The following is a 21,224-nucleotide window of genomic DNA, read 5'->3' as shown; positions in this document are numbered from 1 at the left end:
TTGAGTAATGACTTTATTATTTTTGTTCCTTTGTCTGAGAAGCAGTATTTGAACTCTGACCACCTGAGTTTAAAAATTGGCTCTACAATTTATTGTCTGTGTGACTTTGAGCAAGAAACTCAACCTCTCAGTGCCTTATTCTCCTCATTTACAATGTGGATTTGACACTAGATCTTGCCTCTTAGGGTTTTTCTTATATTACGTGAGTTCTCAAATATAAAGCATATAGTATCTTGCACTGCAAGAGTACTCTATAAATGTTGTCTGTTATTTGCTGGAAATCTATGTGAGTTTAGGCAGGCATTACTCTGGGACATAGAGAATTCCATAAATTAGATATTTATAACCTATGCCCAATAGTTGTGTAGCAATTTTGTTTCCAAACTGCTTGCATTTTAACTCTGGAAATTGAGCTCAAAAACAGCAGCCTCTGTTCTGGAGCCCTCTTTATTACCTCCTGCTGGAATAATCCATATTCCCCCTGAGCTCCCATAGCCCAGTATCTGGGCCTCTCTTGGACTGATGATTTCACCTTGGAATGTAGACTTGTCTCGCCTTGTACATTGCCTGGGTCCCTGAGGGTAACAAGCAGTCTGATTCATCGTTGTCTCTTACAGTCTCCCTTACACTATGTTATTCAGCAACTACTCAACAAATATTTGTTGAAAGCCCGAATGAATAATCTCATTTGATTCTCCCAGGAATCCTGAGTCAGGTAGAGCAGATATGAATTGTGCACATTGAATAGACGAGGAATTGTGAGACTTGCCCCAGATGAGATGGAATGGGGCTAGAATTCAAGGCCGGGGAGAGTCTGTGACATGCCAAGAATGTGCATGAAGGAGAATCAAGGGAGCAACACAGAGGAGAAGGCTCATCCCCAGCCCATATGCAGTGGAGCTACACACTGAAGAGTAATTTTGGTGGGGCTGGGAGGAAGGGTTTGCATCTGAAGCTGATCTCTGGCTGTCATGCTTCATCCAAGTCCCACGGAACTGCGTTTTCACAGCCCAATGCTAACTTCCACATTTCCACTGTCTCATCAATGATTGTCAGTCTCATGACTAATGCTTTGGGTCTAGATATCAAAATATTTATTTCTCAAAATCACTTATAATTGTCAAGGGGCCAGAGAACTCCTTCAGAACATCCCTGTTACCTATGATTAGGTACAAAGATCCTAGCTCTCCTGGGAGTCAGGGACCATGAAGATGTCTCTATTCTATTATTCTCTATTCCATTTTCATCCTTTATGTTCACAGATGAAGGCCAAGTGAGTCTCTCTTGAGGATGTTCAACCTTCATTCAACAAATTGAATAATTACAACAAGCCATAATTACTGTTGCACATGTGTACAACAAGTGCCTATGGAGTACCTGCTATGGGCCATGCTGTGCTGGGTGCACAGGGAAGATGTGGTCCTTGTCCTCTTGCTTACAACCAGGTGGAAAGTCAATTGCACATATGAGCCATTGATATCAGTCAGCCTGGAGGGTTTGATTTTAACTGGATAACTCAATCTAAACATTTTTTTTTTAAGTAGAACTCTTTGGGTGATTTCAGACATACAGAGGCTGACTGGCCAAGGAATCTATTCCTCTTTCTAATATTAGAAAGGAATATATTCTTAGGAATCTGTTCTTCTATGTATTTTTTTTTTTGAGACGGAGTCTTGCTCTGCCGCCCAGGCTGGAGTGCAGTGGCCGGATCTCAGCTCACTGCAAGCTCCGCCTCCCGGGTTCACGCCATTCTCCTGCCTCAGCCTCCCGAGTAGCTGGGACTACAGGCGCCCGCCTCGTCGCCCGGCTAGCTTTTTGTATTTTCTATTAGAGACGGGGTTTCACCGTATTAGCCAGGATGGTCTCGATCTCCTGACCTCGTGATCCGCCCTTCTCGGCCTCCCAAAGTGCTGGGATTACAGGCTTGAGCCACCGCGCCCGGCCCACTTTTGCATTCTTTCATAAAAGGTGACTGAGTATCAAGAAAAAGCAACCCTTTCCCACACCTGCAGCTACTGGCTGGTCATTACCCCAAAGAGAAGGCCTCTAGCTGAGAAAAAAAGCGGTACATCTTTACAGTCTAAGAAATACCCTTTCCTTGTGTCAGACACCATATCTCAGATTTGTAGGGAGGTGAGACTACATAGCTAGGAGATATTATGGAGCCTAGTGAAACATCCTAGCCCCAGAAGTAAGGGTAGCACATGACAGTGTTAGGACCTGATGAGACATTATTGTCCCTCTGGAACCTGGGGCTGCTGGAGAAATTGGCCTGTATCCCCCAAGGACACCATAGCTGTGGAGGTTACATGGGGTTCTCAGCCCAGCCAACAGACACTGTACATGTCAGCAGTGGTGTGATGCCAGCCCTTGGGTGTGAAGCAGATGGGACAAAGAAAGTGGAAGGTTTTCTTCTCTGTCCAGCTCTCTTACATAACTAAACTTTGGCCCCCAATCCCCCGATCCTGACTGCTGATTTTCTGTAGCCCATCCAAGCAAATGAGATCAGAGAACCAAACCAGACCAGAAATGTGACATCTTTTTCCTCCCTATTCTTCATCTACCAGAGCTCTATGTTTTTGACCAGTCTAGCCAGGAGAAAGATATCTGAGACAATAATATTCAAATACCATAGATCATGCTAAATTTTGAGAGCTGGGTAATGTAAGTGGTTGGCTCTCAGCAGAGCAAAGTGGAAAAATGTGAGGTAGACAGAAGGTGTTTGAATCTCCCACTGTTAGCTTTGTAGCCAGAGGCAAGTCATTCACCCCTTTGCATTTGTTTCCTCATTCGAAAAATGGAGATGCTAATATGTCCCTTTCAGATCCATTATAAGGAATAAAAATGTATGAAAGCATGGAGCATAATACAGCATCTATTACTATTGTGAAGAATATGTTGTCCAGCCCTCAAGAGACTTGTGGTGTAGTTTGGGGAACTGAGGCCATCACAATAGTAATCACAAGAATGAGGTCTGTAACAGACAAATGCCTGCGCAAGTCAGATAGAAATTGAAAGTAGGGAGAGAATTATCCCACCAATTCCACTACATCTGCTCAGTTCTGTCCAAATACATTTATTAAGCATCTACCATGTACCAGGCTATATTATCATAGTTGTGTAATTTACAGGTACAGGAGTAGTGCAATTTACAGATTCAGAAAGACCTGGCTTTGAGTCCTGTCTCTACCACTTACCAGAGGTATGACTTTGGCCATTACTTAAACTTTCTGACTTTGGCCATTACTTAAACTCTGAATTTATTACTGAGTGCCCTCATCTGTAGGATAGGGTTGTTAATAGTACCTGGCTCACAGGTTGCTGTGAGTAATAAATGAATTAATATATATAAAGGAAACAGCAAAGTCCCTGACACATTGTAAGTGCTCAATGAACAGTCGCTGTTATCATCGTTATCATGATCATCACCAGCACCACCAGCACCACCAGCACCACCAGTCCCTGTGCTTCGTGTCAGGGACTTAAAAAATGAATGATACATTTTCTGCCTTCAGGTACTTCACAGTTCAGTGGATCCTGGTATTCCATCAAATCCCAGAAGCCTTTTTAGGTGATCCAGGTGAACATAACCTATTTTTCTAGAACAGGGACAAATTTTGCTTAGGAAATTTGCAATATTTTTACTACAACAGGACATTAGCTTTTACCCAACCACACCTGCTTTGGGAATGTGCTTCCCTAGAGCTCCCTGTGAAATTGAGATAGAGATTGGAGTCTTTCTTAGGCCTATTGGGTTTTACAGGAGTGAAATTTATCCTGTCCAGTCCTTACAATTATGCAAGTGAACAGACTTATTTATAGATTAGGAGTGTCAACTTACTGTATCCTTAGATATATATACACACACACATATATGTATATATTTATGTATAGCTGTGGTTTATATATTCCAGGGTATTCTAGAGTTCCAAAATATATGATTGAGCTGCAATTGTACTGCATAAGATTAGGAAAGATTATACTGCATTTAATTAGGAAAGTAGCATTTTTAGAATTAACATGCGTAAAAGTCATAAAGTGTGCTTCAGAAAAAGGATTTCCTAGCATCTGAACTCAGAATTGAGGATTTCACTCCTGGTTTATGGGGTTGGAGTGGGAGAATCACGAGAGCTTATTAAAGTCATTTAATCTAAGAATATTGAATGGTTAAGTGTAACTCTGCTCAGAGGTGGGGGCTCGACCAATTGGCTTTAAAGTTTCTTTTGCTTTGCAGTGTTTAGCTCAGCTGATGGAAAGATGAAAAGAACACAGAGCAGTTAAGTGGGAACTCCCACCATTCACAGGCTATATGGAATTCTCATAAGAAGTTTTTCAAAGCTGTCCCCAAACTATCTATAACAAGTTAGCATCCACTAAGGGGAAGGACATCTGTGTATTTTTAGACAGAAAAGTGCTGTCTCCTTGTCACTTTGTAGAAAACCCTTTTCTCTCTGCTTCCTCTCATTGGGCCTTCTGATATCTCAGAAGGGAAAGGAGCTACCTGGTAAATAAAGATAAGCTGTGCTTATTAGCAGAGATTTGCAAGGAAAGTAGCGTTTAAAAAGGGATAAGGAGGTCATTGTGTTCCTCTGGCTCTAAAGCAGGGACTCATTTTCCCCGGCCAAGGCAGAGCAGCCACGAGGAGCTGAGCGAGTTGCTGGCCACCCCAGGGTGACCTATCGTTCCCATGGACGAAGCTGCACTCCCTTTGTCGCAGGAATCCTCAGGCCTTTGAAGCTGCTGAGTCGTCCTGACAGTAGGTGCCTTCCGTGAAGGACTGATGCTCTGCCAGGAAAGCAAAACCCAGTGATTTTTAGTGGGCCCTTTGGAATAAAATAGGCAGCTGTGCGGTGCAGCCCTGCTGTCAGGCTCACATCTGATGGACTCTGATGGAGTCACCTCCCTTGGCCCTTGGCTCCTCGCTGAGTGAGGATCAGGACACTTTAGGGCTCTTTGGCAAGTTGTTGGGAGGACCAGGTAAACAGTTGGCTTCGGAAATGGTGGGTGGTGGGAGGGGCCGTGTCTGTAGGATGCCTAACCTCTGCATCTAAACTGAGTTCAGTCAGCTCTCCGGATGTTTTCACATGCACAGATGTTTGCCAACAGGAAGACAAAGAAATCTCTTGACCGCATGTTGCTGTTTCCATCGGATCATTCTGGAGAAAGTGGTCTGTGCTATCAGGTTTGCGTTTGGACCTGACGAAGTGATCTAAGTCAAAAGACAAAGGCACCCAAGTTTCTCTACTTAATGTTCATCTCCGGCATATTCCACTTCCCCGCCATCCATATCACGAGCTATGTGAAGCAAGCAGAGACCTCTGTGCTGAGGCAATGAGTCTGTTCTTTGTCTGCACATGAGCTCAGCTCATCCCGATTGTGCTGACTCTGTGGGATTCCCAGAAAATAAAAGCCAGCGACAAAGCACCAGGAAAATGACCTGGTCCCCTTGAGCCTGGCCTCTTTCCCAAATGCCCGCTGTCTGTGCACAGACGGGAAGGCGTGCTTGGAAAGGTTATGCTGAGAAATGTGGCTACCTCTGCAGGCCCCATATCCTCTTCTCAGGCTAACTTAGGAGGCAGAGCAGGCATGTGTGTATCTGATGCCTCAGACGGTGTCTCGACGCAGAACACAAAGACTGTTTCCTGGTACTAGCTGCCGATCAGTTGTCATCCCCTACTCCCACCTCCTGTGAGTTTTTTGCTTAAGACATTTCAAATATTGTCTGAATATTTGGTTCTTTCTGAGGAATAAAGAATAGCTGTGCACTGAATGGTATTGGAACATCCGTTTACAACTGTGATTTTAATTGCTTGGAAATGTGGAAGTTCAGTTTTTAAATGTCCTGACTCCATCTCTTCCTGGCAGTGTCTCTTTAGGCTTCCTTTGCAAAAACAGAGAGATCCCCAGATACTTCTGGACTAACCCTGCAATTTAAGAATACCCTCAGTTAGAGGTGTGTTTACTGTGAAGGAATAAAACTTAAGCTGCAGGGCTTCTCACTTTCACAGGTTGCATTCAAGGACCTGAGAAGGGGTCTGGTGATGTGGTCACATGGTCCCATGTTTTTGTTAAATCTGTGAAAATAAGACTTTTTAATATAGTTTTCCTTTAAAATGGCACCCCAGTTGTATAAGCTTTAGGCCCCTGAGCAATATCTTAGAGCATGTGAGTAATTTCTTATTGCTGCCAGTATTCATCTTAATCAGGGAATATAAATTAGGCTAACAGAATAATTTAGGAGAGAATTTCTTTTTTTTTTTTTTCCAAAGGCCATTATCCTCTCAATATGCAAAACACCATTTATTATACTTGGATTTGTCTTGAGAAAAATTGCTGCAGATGATTGAAGAGTTTCTGGAGGGTTTCACAATGCTGAATAATGGGGAAGAAAATAATACCTCATATTTCATGATAGAAAGGCCTGCCTCCTTGTTATTTGCTGAAACATGAGCTATTGACAAAAGAACTACAAGGCACATCCTCTGGGTCATCTCTCCAGGACTGGGAAAAATGAGAGGAATGTTTGAAATGACATAGGGGCCTTCAGATTTCCTCTGCTCCTTTCATCTATCAGTTTTTTGGAGTGGCAAGGCTTTGGCCTACACATTTTGTGTGTTTGGCCTTGGTGAATCCAGTGGTTCCAGAGAAGCAGGGAGTCAAGAAGATCCCTAGGGCAGTGTGTGGGCTTGGGAGGGGACCCGAGTTTCCTGAGGATCTGTGTTGAGTTTCTCGAGGCTCAGTGAGTTTCTGGAGGGTCTGTGTTGCCTGGATCCCAACTCTGCTTCTTATAACTGCACCATCATGAGGGAAGCTTGCTGAACCAGAGGCAGGACATATGAACATCATGTGCTCCATGATTTAGTTAGTGTGGGCCAGGCCTCAGTGTGTTAATGTACCCCCTCTCTTTCCTTCTTGCTTTCCTTGTGTGTTTCAAATGAATTCAATCACCCATGTGATCAGAGCATTTTGACTTGCTCTGTGAGCCTTTCTGTTCTGTGACCTCTGAGGTAGTCTGCCTGGTAGTATCCTTGTAGGCTACCTCTGAATCAAGGTGAGTTCCTGTATGACCTTACTAATCAGGGTTATTTAACTCTGGTAATAATAACTGCTCCATTTAACAGGTTTAACAAACTTTGGGTTTTTTGCTCAACAACAATTTAATGTGGATTTTTTTTTTCCGGGTAGCTTTTCAGAGTAGGTCTCCTGAAAGCTCTGATCTGGGGACATGGAAACCTTACATCTTTTGGCTGCACCTCCTTTAATCGTTAGAATTCTCTCCATTAAATAGACTGATGGGGAAGATTCCATGTGGGAGGATTTTATGGGCCAGAACTAGAAGTGGCACACATTACTCCCACCCACATTCTATTGGCCCAAACTAGGATACATGGCTGTGACCAGGTGAAAGAGAGGCTGGAAAATGTAGCCTAACCATGTGACCAGAAGCAAAAGGGAAACTGAGTTGTCAATACTCAACCAGTGTGACAACAAACCTGTACCAACTATGTAGGAAGCATGCAGAATCTTCATCCTCAAAATTAGTGTTGCAAGATTATTCTAATTATTTTCCTTGAGGCAGGGCAGTTGAAGATAGTGCCTTCTTAAGCCAATTAAAAATGACACAAATAGGCTGGTGGCTCAAGCTTATAATCCCAGCAGGTTGGGAGACCAAGGAGGGAGGATTGCTTGAGGCCAGGAGTTTGAGATCATCCTGGGCAACATATAGCAAAACTCCATCTCTACAAAATACAATTCAAAAAAATTAGCTGGATGTGGTAGCATGTGCCTGTAGTCCCAGCTACTTGGGAGGGAAGCTGAAGTAGGAGAATCACTTGAGCCCAGGAGGTTGAGGCTGCAGTGAGCTATGAATGTTCCACTGCACTCCAGCCTGGGTGACAAAGCCAGACCTTGTCTAAAAAAAAAAAAAGGCAAATAATCAATGCTATTTTGGTAAAATGAATAAACACAGATTTAGGTAGCTACTTGTTATACATTTTCATCAATGTGTAATATATTGGTACAATTCTGCTGACTGGTAAGTCGTGTGCAGCATGATCTTTTAAGATTATATTGAATCACAGAATAATTTAAGCAAATAACTAAGTAGAATAATATAATTTCAGAATTAGAAGAAACCTTAGCAATCACTTAATCCGAAGTTTTAATGGATGATGAAACTCACTGAAAGTAAATCAAAGGGAAGGTAAATTTCTTGATCTTCTGTGATGTTCTGAGGTTAATGTTCTCTCCATTCCATGCAGAAGCACAATGATTTGACTTACCCAAAGTCACAAAGCTAGTGAGAGAAATGAGACTAGGACCCCTGCTTCAAATTAGAAGTCAATGTGCTCTTTGCGTATGTTTAATTAACACCTCCCTCTGTGAATACACACATACATTCGTGCCCCTCTTCCTACCCATTCATGTGAGCTTAATATACAGTCCGCTGACATGGAAGGAAGATATGATTAACGTGCATCATTCTCGAAATGTGAGGCTAGCAGGTCTGTGGTGTTACATCTATAATAGCACCATTTTCATGGCTTGTATGCTGTTTTGCAAATAGCCCGAAAGTATTTTGCGTGATGGTCACCAATTTCCAAGAGAAATGAGATATTCTTTTCACTGGTCTGGAAAAGAGCAAGTTGCAGTGGCTGACTTCAGAATGACCCATTGTTCCAAGCCTAACAGGTGCAGGTTTCGACACTAAGGGTCGGATCCCATTACCACTCAAGTTGCATGGATCACTGATCTCGAAAGGGGTCTGCACACACATCAGTGTGGGATCTGTCCTTTAGGAGCCATGGCCACTAATCTGAATGGCTATTTAGGGTGTGAATGGCATTTAGCTGGCGTCCCTCCATTCTTCCATGCTCATTGAAGAATCTCAGTCCTTCTCCTCCTGCTCATTAGAACTGACACTTCCCAGGCCAGAGGGATGACCAGGCTGAGTCAGAGAGATGAGATCTTCATCGTGAAGGACAGGGTACAGTTTGGGGCCAGCTGGGAGTGAAAGAAGGCACATTAGGCTGTTGGGACTTGGAGCTTATGATTGTGCCTCCATCATAACAAACACACAGTGACATGGATACCTTAGCTTAAAAGTTGGTTGATCCAATCAAGTCATTTTACGGTAGCCTGTTAAAAAAAGAACGAATCTTTTACCTCTCCTGGGTATACCACCCTTGCCCACTCCTGATTTCTCAAATCATCAGGCATTTTCTCTCTGAAGCTGGTTTAATTTTTTTCTGTTTTCATTTTATTTCCTCTGTTTAGTGTGTAGTTTGCTTTTGTGTGCATGGAGGTCATATTTATCACTTTGACTAATTTCTAAATATTAAGACATGAGAAATGGCACTACAAATGTTTTAGGAATCCAGCTGAATTTTGAGGGCATGTGGCCACTGCATAGCGATTTCATGGAGCAAATTTGTTTGCTACTGGTTGCAAATGAGATATTTGTCCCTCTCAAATCCCATAGTTATTGTCAGTTGCTTAACTAATTCTCCACTGATTGATTGAAGGCAGTAAACAGCATTACATAGAAGCATCGAAATAACTTTTGTTTAGAGACGTCAGGGTTTTGATTATCTAGCTAGTCCATCTATTTTAATTGAAGTAGATGCAGTCTACAATTGTGGATGCGATTAGAAGGAATGACGCCAACATGGGGAATGATCGTTTCCTTTATATACTTTGAGGATATCATGAGTAATCTTCTCAAAAAAACAACACTTTGAAAAATTTTCCATTATTTTGAAAAGTATCACTGTGGCTTACACATGATAGTTATTTATCATATTAATTAATGCTTTCATTCATTCATTTAGCAAACAGTTGAATACTTCCTCTGTGCAAGGTGTTGGAATACACAGATCAGTGTGACATGATCCTGGCTTTCAAGGGGCTCACAATGTAGTGGCGGAGACAGACGAACTCCTGACTGTCACATTGTGTGCTAAGGGTTTTGGTGGCTGATATGGCTTGGCTGTGGCCCCATCAAAATATCATCTTGAATTATAGCTCTCATAATCCCCACGTGTTGTGGGAGGGACCTGGTGGGAAGTAATTGAATCATGGGGCTGGGTTTTTCCCGTGCTGCTCTCGTGAGAGTGAAAAAGTCTCATGAGACCCGATGGTTTTATAAAAGGCAGTTCCCCGACACACACTCTCTTGCCTGCTGCCATGTAAGATGTGATTTTGCTCCTTCTTTGCCTTCAGCCATGATTGTGAGGCCTCCCCAGCCATGTGGAATTGTGAGTCCATTAAACCTCTTTTTATTTATAAATTACTCGGTCTCGAGTATTTCTTCATAGCAGTATGAAAATGGACTAATACAGTGGCCACACATGCAAACATGTGTATATGTAGTCATTTATACACTCATGCTCTTCTTCCTAGACATTTATGTAAGCTTCATTTATAGCTGTCTAGAGGACTAGGGCAGTTCTCTAAGGGGCATGTGGAGGTGGGATAATGAGTTTTTCTGAGGAAAGTCAGAGAGGGCATCAGGGAGAAAACATGGGGGGCTTTGCCTGGGAAGGTGGGAGAGGGCATTCTAAAGACAAGTTATGTGGCCCTAAAACTCATAAACATGGAAGAGTAATGAGGACGGTGGAAATCTAAGTCCACATGCTCAGGTGCAAGGGGCATGTACCTTCACATATTCTTCTATTGATCAACCTATTTTTTAAAGCTCGCATTCTGCCACGTGAAGAAAAGTTAATCTCCATCTATTTTGGAATCCTCTCCTCTTTTTGTAAGTTTTCCCTGGGTTCCAAGGCTTTATGCAGACATCAATGGGAATGGAGAATGGTCAGATGACTGCTATCCTGCCTGACTCTTGGTCGTCAGTTCTTGATGGCTGCTGCTAGGTCATTCTGGGAAGGCTGCCGAGCTGCTCCCAGGGTCCCAGGAGGCAGCCTCAGGCTCTGTGGCTCTCTGACACTAAGATCTGCTTTGCTTAATCACAGTGCATTCACTTCTCTGAGCTCCAGTTGCCTATCTGGGCTCTATTTGGGAAGCAAGGCACAAGACCTTCTGATTTTGGATCCACAGACTTATCAAGAAGGATTCTGTCTCCCTTCTCCCCTCTACCCCAGGAAGACAGAGTACAAGCCCTCCATTTCTCAGAGGTGACAAGCTTCCAAGTGCTATTCTTACCTCCTTTTTGAGTCTCTTCCCAACCAAGGTTAGCTTTTGTCATTTGCAGGGTGTGACTTTGGGATGTAGAAATGGTGGTGGTCATGATGGAGAATCTTTGCTCTTATCCATTGTGCATTTACAAAATTTTTGTTTAGGTCCTATGTTCTGTTCATTTCTTTCGAAAGCTAGGCTTTTGACACTCAAAAGTTGACAACAGACCCCTTTTGTCTTGATTCCTACCTTGTAATTTCTTTTCTGAGGGATCTGGAAAGGTCTAGCTCAGAGTCCTCCACCACAGATGCACGTTACTGTCGCTCTGAGCCGTAACATCGAGTACAGATGCAGAAGTCCACTGGCTGAGGCTCTGATTTGATTTGTCTGAGGTGGGGCACAGATACTGGTATTGTTCTGAAATCTCCCCAGTAGGTTCTAACTATAGTCAGGTTGAAGAACTGCTAGTCTAGCTGAATTGTTAAGGAAAGGTCCAAAGTATTAAAGAAAATGCAGGGAAAACTTTGGCTAGTATTGCAAAGCTTTATCCAGGCCAATAGGTCAGGGATGCATTTGGAAGAATTGTGAATGCCCTCTTATGGAATTTTGACTTTATCAGGTTTAGAATACAAGACTTTGAAAGGAAAAGCTAATTAATGTTAACTTGCCTACCCTAAGTTAAGTGCTATGCTTTATGTATCTATCTATTTTCAAAATGTTATTGTAAATTGACCAATTATAGTTGTATTATTTATGGGGCACAAAGTGATGTTATGGTCTGTGAATACAATGTGGAATAATGAAATCAAGCCCATGAACATATCCATCACCTCAAATGCTTATCATTTTTTTTTTGTGAGAACATTTGAAATTTACTCTCTTAGAAATTTTGAACTGTATAATACATGATTAATTAATATACTTGATAATAATGTATATTGGCAATAGACCTGAAAAACCTTACTCTTCCTGTCTTACCAAGGCTTTGTATCCTTTGACTATCATCTCATTCCTTCCATTCCCTACCCTCTGGTAACTACCATTATACTCTCTGCTTCTGTGAGTTCAGTTGTTTTAGATTCCATATATAAATGAGAACATGCAGTATTTGTGTTTCCATGTCTGGCTTACTTTACTTTTTGTTATGGCAAACGACAGAATTTCTTTATTTTTTAAGGCTAAATAGTATTCCCTGTGTATATGTAGCGTATTTTCTTTATTCATTCATCAGCTGATGAACACACAGGTTGATTCCATAACTTGGCTATTGTGAATAGTGCTTCAGTGACCATGGGAGTGCGGACATCTCTTTGACATGCTGATTTCAAATCTTTTCGGTAAATACTCAGAAGTGGAATTGCTGGATCATATGGTAATTCTATTTTCAGTTTTTTAAGGAACCTCCATACAGTTTTCCGCAATGGCTATACTAATTAACATTCCCACCAACTGTGTACAAGGGTTCCCATTTCTCCACATCCTCGCCAACACTTATTATCTTTTATTTAGATGGTAGCCATTCACACAGATGTGCGGTACTATCTCATTGTGGGTTTCATTTGTATTTCCTTAATGAGTGGTGATGATAAGCATTTTTTTCATAAATCCATTGGCATTTTGTATGTCTTCTTTTGAGAAACGTCTATTCATGTCCCTTGCCCATTGCTATGTCTTACCTATTTATCCAATTTTAGCTTGACATGAATCCTATAAGGTAGGTCTTATTGCCCTTGATTTTGCAGATAGAGAAATCTGGCTTAGTGAGATTATAGGAATGCCTCAAGGTCACCGGGCATGAAAATAGCAGGTCGCTGATTACAATGCAGTCTGTCTGCTTCAAAACCTAGCCTGTTTTGAAATGCTGTTGCCTTCCAAAGTGGAATAATAAGATAGTGTATTAATTGAACAAATCAGTGAATAGTTCTGTTAACAAAATAGCTGAAGGTCAAAAAATTAGCCATAAGAAAATGAATTAACTTGTTGGCTGTGGTTGTCTTCTCTTTCGGGTGCTTGTTGTTATCTGTTGAATGGTTACTACTGTTTAGGTTTTAAACTTTCATTCAACATGGATAATACAGGTGGAGTGTCCCTTATCCAAAATGCTTTGGACCAGAAGTGTTTTGAATTTTGAATTTTTTTCAGATTTGGAATATTTACATTCTATACTACCCGACTGAGCATTCCTGATCTGGAGATCCAAAATCCAAAATGCCCCAGTGAACATTGCTTTTGAGCATCATGATGGTGCTCAAAAAGTTTCTGATTTTCCAATTTGGAGCATTTCAGATTTTGAATTTTCAGATTAGGGATACTCAACCTGTGTAAAGAAATAGAATTTAACACAAGTTAATACACTTGCTTGTACTTGCTCTACAAAAATGTAATTCTTTAGTAAGTAATCAGTTTCATAATTAATTTTAGCATTATTTTGCACAAGTGGAATATAATATTACAGTTAGAGCAAAGAAAAAAAGCTTTGCTTTTCTTACAGACCCATATAATATTATCACCTATGAGTTATTTCAATCACTTTTCATGATAGTTACCAGCATTATTCAGATAAAAGTTGCTAATTGTTCTCTTAACTGTGAAAATTACTTTTCTCACTTTCTATTCATTATTATTAGGGTAGGTACATGACTATCCATGCTTACTACCTCCGTTTCTCCTTCTTAAGATGAGGGTGGGCAAAACTTCTTCAAAACTTGTGTTGAACAAATTACTTTCTCAGAGATTGTCTTCCATTTTTTAAAGTAGTTTCTTATAGATGGTACCAGAAAATTAGAATATATGCAAAACATGGTTTTGCCTCCACTGGTTATTGTATATTTACCTTTCCCAGTAATCCAGGCCCTAGAAGAGCACCTGGCACAGCTCAATAAATGTTGATTCTAATGTGATCTTCATGTGCTAAAGCAGTGTGGGATAAGCCAGGTACTATTCATCATCCATTGTTGAAATGCAGATGTCCTTGTTATGCATCAGGTGTCCAGAGGTATATATACAGTTCTGATTTGAGAGGAATGCCTAATGAGTCCCCCTTCTTCTGATGTTTAAATCATTAATGCACAACCCTTTCCTCCTCGACATAATAGTGAGCTTTCCTTTGATGTCCTGTATTCTCCATATTTGCTTCATTTCCTCTTCTGGACTGACACACTTACTTATTTTCCCTGTGCATGTTTTGGGGACATATCTAGCTAGTGAAAGAACACTTTCAGTGACCCCTTCTGCTTTTATTATGTTTCTATTAGCTTTGCCCATCTATTGCACAAATTGACCTGGGCCCCATCAAAGAAGGAAGGGGCTTTCCACTTACATGATCTAGGTAAGAGGGAATAGAGACACCTAATAGTGGAGGCAAAATTTAGTACTGAAGGTCAGGGCATGTAGAAAGATGGAGAAATCATGGCTAAAAGTAAGATGACTGGGTGATGGGGTGGAGAGGCTGTACCTCTGGAGGAAAGCAGGCAGCTACCAAGTGATTAACTGGCGGGTAGCGTGGATATGCTGGACGAAGGGTGGATTCACATCTTGGGTGGAACAGAGTGGAAAGGTGTGAGATTTTGTCATGCTATTCAGAACAGCACACAATTTAAAACATAAGTTGTTTATTTCTGGAATTTTTTATTTAATATTTTTGAGCTGCACTTGACTGTGGGTAACTGAAACTGCAGAAAAGAGAGGGACTACCATAAAGGGAACATTTTATTGTATTTATTTATTTTTTAGAGACAGGCTCTTGCTTTGTCACCCATGCTGGAGTACAGTGGCTCCATCATGGCTCACTGTAACCTCAACCTCCTGGGTTCAGGTGATCTTCCCACCTCAGCCTCCTGAGTAGCTGGGACTACAGGTATGTGCCACCATGTCTGGCTAATTTTTGGATTTCATTTTATTTTTTGTAGAGACAGGGTCTTGCTATGCTGCCCAGGCTGATCTCCAACTCATGGGTTCAAGTGTTCCTCTACTTTGGCTTCCCAATGTAAAAGGAACATTTTAATTGCAGAGTATACAGAAGATGAAAAGGCCAGGAAGAAGGAATGGAGAAATTGAAAGGAGGCACTCTGCAATGTTGTTAAATAGTTATAAACCTGATGCTTTCTTCAGGGAAGTTGCTGCCCTGAGTTTGTTTTGTTGCTGACACCCTTGGAGTTCTCTAAAGTGGTTCAGCATTGGTTTTAGATGAGGTTTCTTCTTCCTGTTTTGTCTTGTCCAACTAACTTCTCATTTTGGTGAATGAGATCTCGATCAGTTGTATAAGGAATTGCAATGGCATATAGAAAAGTAAGATGCAAGCAAATAATAATGAAATTGTGCATTGAAAATAGTTTCCCGGCCGGGCGCGGTGGCTCAAGCCTGTAATCCCAGCACTTTGGGAGGCCGAGACAGGTGGATCACGAGGTCAGGAGATCGAGACCATCCTGGCTAACACCGTGAAACCCCGTCTCTACTAAAAAATACAAAAAACTAGCCGGGCGAGGTGGCAGGAGCCTGTAGTCCCAGCTACTCGGGAGGCTGAGGCAGGAGAATGGCGTAAACCCGGGAGGTGGAGCTTGCAGTGAGCTGAGATCCGGCCACTGCACTCCAGCCTGGGCGATAGAGCGAGACTCCGTCTCAAAAAAAAAAAAAAAGAAAATAGTTTCCCGCAGATTGTAGATAAACATACACAAATAATGCCACCCTACTCTCCCAAATTTTACATGTGATTCTGTCTTAGCTCAATTAATTTCTATTTTATGAAAATGTTTTTTATGTCTCCAGCAGTGTTTAATATTCCTCTTCCTTGCACTATGAAAAAATGTTTAGCTTTGTCTTATTGCCTTGTAGACAGAGTTAATGCCTTAATTTCTTAAAACTTGCATATAACAAGTGTCTAGTAAATATTTTTGAACGAAATGTAGGTTGAAATGCATGGACAATATTAAAGATTCTTTAAAAACAATTGGCATACTCTATTTTCAGTTTGTAACAATTGCGTAGCTATATCTATACACACACACACATGCGTTAACCTTTACCTGTGTACATGCATGTTTGAAGGCAGTAGTGGGCTGAGATTTGGCATTCAAGCACTGGAGCTGCCTGCCTTGGCTGTCTTTTTGTTTTTGTTTTTTGAGATAGTATCTTGCTCTGTTGCCCAGGCTGCAGTGCAGTGGCACAGTCAGGGCTCACTGCAGTCTCGACTTCCCAGGCTCAAGCAATCCTCCTGCCTCAGCCCCACAAGTAGCTGGGGCTCCAGGCATGTACCACCATGCCTGGCTAATTTTCTTGAATTTTGGTAGAGACAAGTTCTCACTATGTTGCCCAAGCTGATCTCAGACTCCTGAACTCAAGTGAACCTCCTGCTTCAGCCTCCCAAAGTGTTGGGATTACAGGCATACCCAGCAACCCCTGCTTTGGCTTTAAATCCTGAATTTATTCAGGTGTGTGATCTTTGGCAAGGTCTTCAACCTATTTTATTTAAGTGTTCTCTTGTATAACTGGGGATGATACTAGTATCTGTCTTGTAAGATGGTGGTCAAATAATACATGTACAGCTCTTAGAACAATGCCCTTCATTAGTAAATATGTGATCAAGATTAGCTATCAATATTATTATTATCGTCTTGCTTACAAATTCTTTCATCTATGGAAGTCTCGTGTCTGATTTCAGGTTACAAACTTCTTTTGGGTAGAGACTATTTCTTTCTCTTCTATATTCCCTAGCTCAATCCTAAGCATGAACTTTTAATAATTATGTGCTTCTTAATTGTTGGAATTGGAGTGATACACCAGAGCCCAAAGAACTCATGGTGCCTCACAACATTTCCCTGAAGCATTCCGGATAGTAAAAGTGTGAAGGTAAATGATAGTTCTGAACCCAGAGAATCCCATAGTTGGTTGGAAAAACTAGGGGCCTCTGGAACTTTCTGAGATGGTCATAAGAAATATTTATAGCTATAGGCAAACTCTTTTTCAACAAATAACATTAAAAAGAAACTATATATGTTCCAAGCCCTAAGAAGGCCCATGTTTTAGGGGTGCTGGATTCTAGCACATTGATGAATTTGGTGAATTTTTATTTTTTCTTGTTGTTGTTTTATTTTAGCAGCAAGATTTGAACTTAAGCTCTGCTTCATTTCCATGTCCTGAGTTAATCTCATCTAGGACAATGCTGGTTTCTAGTTGGTACAAAATGAGCCTGGGAATATTTTAGTGCAACTTTGCAGACTCTATTCAAGGAAGTAAAGGAATACGGGACTTAGCAAGACTATGGAATTTTAAAGATAGCTTCATCTCTTTTTTAAACATTTTGGGATGAGTGAGACCTCACATGCATATTACTAAATAAATGCCTCCTTCACCACAAAACCATCAAATATTTCAAGAGCAATGAAATCCTTCAGACCCTGATTCTTTTACACTTGACTCATCAGGATCTACTTTTGTGAGAGCAACTTGATAGTGAAGAACACCTGAAAGCCTTTGTTCTTGAAGTAGGAGGTCACATTTTTGCCAGTATTCATTGCAACTTGAACTGAGGGAAGCTCAAGTTCAAATTTGGAACCCACAACCTTGAGTGAGTTATAATGCTGGTAAAATCTATTCTCCCTGTAAACTCATTCAGAGACGATGCTTGGGACTGTATGGACATCATAGAAAAACATGTGTTCCAGGGGAGGAAGGAATTGTTAGGCTAGTCAAGATGTGTCCAGTGGGTCAGGTCGTGGGCAGAATGTCCCTGCTGTGACATTCTGGGAAAGATGAGAAGTGGAATTCCAAGGTAGTGAACCCATGCGCCAACTAGGGAAAGGGGTGAAACATCAGTGGTTGTGGACAAGGTGAATGAGTTTTTTGGACTGAGCTGTCAATGAATTCTCCACGGTGAACACTCATTATATGTATTCGTTCAATAAGCAGACACAGTGAACAAAGATTGTACAAATACTGGAAATATGGTAGTAAGCAAGGCAGAAGGATCTCTCCTGTCAAAGATAAGCAAAGCTGGGCACTGGTTAAAGTGATAAGGACAGATTTTAATCAGTAATAACTATCGCGATGGGGAAAAAAGAGTATAGCATGAACTGAACTGAACTTCAATTTGTACATTGGCAATTGGGAGTCTTAAAGGTAGAATGAGGGAAAGGGAGAGGGGTGAGTAAGGGCTTAGTACAATCAGGGAAATGAAAAATATATGGCTGGGCGCGGTGGCTCAAGCCTGTAATCCCAGCACTTTGGGAGGCCGAGACGGGCAGATCACGAGGTCAGGAGATCGAGACTACCCTGGCTAACATGGTGAAACCCCGTCTCTACTAAAAAAAATACAAAAAACTAGCCAGGCGAGGTGGCGGGCGCCTGTAGTCCCAGCTACTCGGGAGGCTGAGGCAGGAGAATGGCATGAACCCATGAGGCGGAGCTTGCAATGAGCTGAGATCCGGCCACTGCACTCCAGCCTGGGCAACAGAGCGAGACTCCGTCTCAAAAACTACAAAAAGTGGGAAGGAAGGGTTGGTCCATGAAAAACCCATCTGGTTTTTTGCTAACTTGTGCTGAATGAAGTTAAGTTCCCACCTTCCCATAGAAATGGGAAGACAGCACTTTATCTTTATGTGTTAGCTGGAACGAACAGTGAATTCTTTCGGCAGCCTTGAGTTTTCTCAAGCTGGCACTTTCAAGGGGACTAGGGTCATCCCAGGGGTATGTCCTTGAGCTGTTAGAAACTGTGTTAGTGCATGATCATAGTCTTTATCAGCCAAGGTTAAGCCTCATCAATAAGGGGGCTCAGATCATGGGCAAATCTATTCTGGAGGGCTGGAGTTTGGTCAAGAAGAGAGACTGTCTCATTTCCCTTGTGAAACTTCATTCTCTCCAGAAATTATAAGGTAACATTTTTTTTTTTTTTTTTGAGACAGGTTCTCACTCTGTTGTCCATGCTGGAGTGCAGTGGCACAATCTCAGCTCACTGCAGCCTCAACTTCTCAGCTCAAGTGATCCTCCTACCTCAGCCTCCTGAATTGCTGGGACCACAGGCATGGGCCACCACCATGTCCTGTGGCTAATTTTAATATTTTTTGTAGAGACAGGGTTTTGACATGTTGCACAGGCTGGTCTTGAACTTGTGGGTTCAAGCGATCGGGCCGCCTTGGCCTTCCAAAGTGCTGGATTACAGGTGTGCATCACCATGCCTGGCTGAGAGTTATGCTTTAATGAAATGTCTGCTGAAATCTTTTTATATTTCTTTATGGTAGAGTGCTCGTTTTGTACTTTAGATGTTCCTAGCAGGATTGGTAAAGGGGAAACTTGTCAACTTTCCATGAAATTAGTTAATGTGGGAAATTATCATTCTGGGATGCCCAGTGAAAAGTGAACTATTGAAAATCTTAGCAGATGTTTTGAGCACAGTGAAAGAAGCATGTCCAAAATGGGAGGATCTCATTTACATGTTACACCTGACTCAGGGTGGTTCTTGTCAACTTTCCATGAAATTAGTTAATGTGGGAAATTCACCCAAGAACCACCCTGAGTCAGGTGTAACATGTAAATGAGATCCTCCCATTTTGGACATGCTTTTTTCACTGTGCTCAAAACATCTGCTAAGATTTTCAATAGTTCATTTTTCACTGGGCATCCCAGAATGATCTATGTAGGTCATGTTCCTGATGCATGTCGTATTCTGAAGGTCTGAACTCTCCAAAATCAGTGATTCAGATAAGTCATTTCAAACACATGCACGCATTTCCCCCCAGATTTTAATTTTGACAAGATGACTTGAACACTTTCAGAACCAACTGTGGCCCTGTCTGGAGATAATTTCTGACTTCAGTCGCCAAGCACTACCTTCCTACCATTTTTGTATTTTCAAAGTGGGAAACTCGTAATGTCAGGACACAATAAAATATGAGCAAAAGTGGAACGTGAATTCTGGTTTCATCTCAGTCACACTTTCTCTGAGATAAAGGACAAGCCAACCCTTTGGGGTATTAATTTCCTACTCTCAATTCAGTGGAACGAGTGCAATGAGATGTGCCCAGATGGAAGGGCACTGTGAAGACCAGAACATGCTATGCACATGCTAGTTTCCATGGACTTTGTAAGCATGCACTGAGCTTGAAGGACACAGCACTGGATTAAGTACTGTGGGTGAGGCAAATTATGTAGAAGACTTGATTCCTATCCTTAAGATACTGACAATCAATTTGAGTTGATGATGTAAAGAATTAAAAGTGAAACAGAGTGATACTACAATTTTTGTTGTTTTGTGTTTATTTTAGGGGAAGGAGTTGAAAGGAGCATTAATACTCATTTATTTTCTTTTGTCATAAGCCATGTATCAGAGTGGCTAGAAAACATACTTATATTTGATATGCATTATGATTGATTAGTACACAGGATGCAAAGTTAGGTAGTGATCTGACCACATATACAAGGAGATCCAGACATGTCCTTCTCTGCTGCAGTGTGTGATGATGATCAGGGGGCCATGTGGTATCTGTCTCCATGGGGCCTTTTGCCCGGAATGATGATGACTGATAGGCTCTCACTGGGGAACGCTACCATTCAGAAGGGTCTTTTCTTCTTCTAAGAGAGACATTAGATAGTCAAAGTGGATCAAAATCTCATTTCTTCCTCATCTTTGGCTAAAAGGTTCACTTATTTATCAATTTAAAAGCAACTGAGGTTCAAAGTCCTGTTAGTTCACAGTCCTTGACTTCCTGTCTATTCTGGCCCCTTATCAATACTCTTCAGAGGAGGCTGTGGCAATACAAAAGGAGCAAAGAGCTATTGTCTGCATCTCACAGAGGTCCTTGGCATTCCACACCTGGCATGCCAGGTCGTCTCCCTTCCACCCTGTTGCCCTCACATGAAGCAGTGGTTGAGGACTGAGTCTGCAGCAAGTGCAAAGCAGTGAAGCAGTCGGGACACAGTGCTCCTCCGGTCTGCTTTCCTCTAGTGTAAAAATCATGCTGCATCCCTCTGGGAGAAGCATTTGCAGCCTAGGAAGGGCGCGGTGCTCATAATAAAACCTCGCTGAAAAGCCAAAATTGATGGAAATCCTAGGCCTGATTTTCCTTTGGTTTGAAATGCATACTGTTGCAAGGGCAAGT

This window comes from Piliocolobus tephrosceles, chromosome 1 (assembly GCF_002776525.5).
Source record: "Piliocolobus tephrosceles isolate RC106 chromosome 1, ASM277652v3, whole genome shotgun sequence".
In the NCBI taxonomy this organism is placed as follows: Eukaryota; Metazoa; Chordata; class Mammalia; order Primates; family Cercopithecidae; genus Piliocolobus; species Piliocolobus tephrosceles.
Note: the sequence above shows the minus strand (reverse complement) of the source record.